The following is a 2500-nucleotide window of genomic DNA, read 5'->3' on the forward strand; positions in this document are numbered from 1 at the left end:
GAGAGAGACAGAGAGAGAGAGAGAGAGAGAGAGAGACAGAGAGAGAGAGAGAGAGAGAGAGACAGAGAGAGAGAGAGAGAGAGAGAGAGAGAGAGAGAGAGAGAGAGAGAGAGAGAGAGAGAGAGAGAGAGAGAGAGAGAGAGAGAGAGAGAGAGAGAGAGAGAGAGAGAGAGAGAGAGAGAGAGAGAGAGAGAGAGAGACAGAGAGAGAGAGAGAGAGAGAGAGAGAGAGAGAGAGAGAGAGAGACAGAGAGAGAGAGAGAGAGAGAGAGAGAGAGAGAGAGAGAGAGAGAGAGAGAGAGAGAGAGAGAGAGAGACAGAGAGAGAGAGAGAGAGACAGAGAGAGAGAGAGAGAGAGAGAGAGAGAGAGAGAGAGAGAGAGAGGAGAGAGAGAGAGAGAGAGAGAGAGAGAGAGAGAGAGAGAGAGAGAGACAGAGAGAGAGAGAGAGAGAGAGAGAGAGAGAGAGAGAGAGAGAGAGAGAGAGAGAGAGAGAGAGAGAGAGAGAGAGAGAGAGAGAGAGAGAGAGAGAGAGAGAGAGAGAGAGAGAGAGAGAGAGAGAGAGAGAGAGAGAGAGAGAGAGAGAGAGAGAGAGAGAGAGAGAGAGAGAGAGAGAGAGAGAGAGAGAGAGACAGAGAGAGAGAGAGAGAGAGACAGAGAGAGAGAGAGAGACAGAGAGAGAGAGAGAGAGAGAGAGAGAGAGAGAGAGAGAGAGAGAGAGAGAGAGAGAGAGAGAGAGAGAGAGAGAGAGAGACAGAGAGAGAGAGAGAGAGAGAGAGAGAGAGAGAGAGAGAGAGAGAGAGAGAGAGAGAGAGAGAGAGAGAGAGAGAGAGAGAGAGAGAGAGAGAGAGAGAGAGAGAGAGAGAGAGAGAGAGAGAGAGAGACAGAGAGAGAGAGAGAGAGAGAGAGAGAGAGAGAGAGAGAGAGAGAGAGAGAGACAGAGAGAGAGAGAGAGAGAGAGAGAGAGAGAGAGAGAGAGAGAGACAGAGAGAGAGAGAGAGAGAGAGAGAGAGAGAGAGAGAGAGAGAGAGAGAGAGAGAGAGAGAGAGAGAGAGAGAGAGAGAGAGAGAGAGAGAGAGAGAGAGAGAGAGAGAGAGAGAGAGAGAGAGAGAGACAGAGAGAGAGAGAGAGAGAGAGAGAGAGAGAGAGAGAGAGAGAGAGAGAGAGAGAGAGAGAGAGAGAGAGAGAGAGAGAGAGAGAGAGAGAGAGAGACAGAGAGAGAGAGAGAGAGAGACAGAGAGAGAGAGAGAGAGAGAGAGAGAGAGAGAGAGAGAGAGACAGAGAGAGAGAGAGAGAGAGAGAGAGAGAGAGAGAGAGAGAGAGAGAGAGAGAGAGAGAGAGAGAGAGACAGAGAGAGAGAGAGAGAGAGAGAGAGAGAGAGAGAGAGAGAGAGAGAGAGAGAGAGAGAGAGACAGAGAGAGAGAGAGAGAGAGAGAGAGAGAGAGAGAGAGAGAGAGACAGAGAGAGAGAGAGAGAGAGAGAGAGAGAGAGAGAGAGAGAGAGAGAGAGAGAGAGAGAGAGAGAGAGAGAGAGAGAGAGAGAGAGAGAGAGAGAGAGAGAGAGAGAGAGAGAGAGAGAGAGAGAGAGAGAGAGAGAGAGAGAGAGAGAGAGACAGAGAGAGAGAGAGAGAGACAGAGAGAGAGAGAGAGAGAGAGAGAGAGAGAGAGAGAGAGAGAGAGAGAGAGAGAGAGAGAGAGAGAGAGAGAGAGAGACAGAGAGAGAGAGAGAGAGAGAGACAGAGAGAGAGAGAGAGAGAGACAGAGAGAGAGAGAGAGAGAGAGAGAGAGAGAGAGAGACAGAGAGAGAGAGAGAGAGAGAGAGAGAGAGAGAGAGAGAGAGAGAGAGAGAGAGAGAGAGAGAGAGAGAGAGAGAGAGAGAGAGAGAGAGACAGAGAGAGAGAGAGAGAGACAGAGAGAGAGAGAGAGAGAGACAGAGAGAGAGAGAGACAGAGAGAGAGAGAGAGAGAGAGAGAGAGAGAGAGAGAGAGAGAGAGAGAGAGAGAGAGAGAGAGAGAGAGAGAGAGAGAGAGAGAGAGAGAGAGAGAGAGAGAGAGAGAGAGAGAGAGAGAGAGAGAGAGAGAGAGACAGAGAGAGAGAGAGAGAGAGAGAGAGAGAGAGAGAGAGAGAGAGAGAGAGAGAGAGAGAGACAGAGAGAGAGAGAGAGAGAGACAGAGAGAGAGAGAGAGAGAGAGAGAGAGAGAGAGAGAGAGAGAGAGAGAGAGACAGAGAGAGAGAGAGAGAGAGAGAGAGAGAGAGAGAGAGAGAGAGAGAGAGAGAGAGAGAGAGAGAGAGAGAGAGAGACAGAGAGAGAGAGAGAGAGAGAGAGAGAGAGAGAGAGAGAGAGAGAGAGAGAGAGAGAGAGACAGAGAGAGAGAGAGAGAGAGAGAGAGAGAGAGAGAGAGAGAGAGAGAGAGAGAGAGAGAGAGAGAGAGAGAGAGAGAGAGAGAGAGACAGAGAGAGAGAGAGAGAGAGAGAGAGAGAGAGAGAGAGAGAGAGAGAGAGAG

General features: G+C 50.0%; 1 protein-coding gene across 4 annotated transcripts in view; it reads right to left on the reverse strand.

Annotated features, from left to right (window-relative positions):
- LOC125039433 overlaps window positions 1-2500 on the reverse strand; it is a 49261-nt gene that overhangs the window by 5218 nt on the left and 41543 nt on the right. The gene's annotated exons all lie outside the window — the stretch shown is intronic.

Source organism: Penaeus chinensis, chromosome 27 (genome assembly GCF_019202785.1).
Source record: "Penaeus chinensis breed Huanghai No. 1 chromosome 27, ASM1920278v2, whole genome shotgun sequence".
Taxonomy (NCBI): Eukaryota; Metazoa; Arthropoda; class Malacostraca; order Decapoda; family Penaeidae; genus Penaeus; species Penaeus chinensis.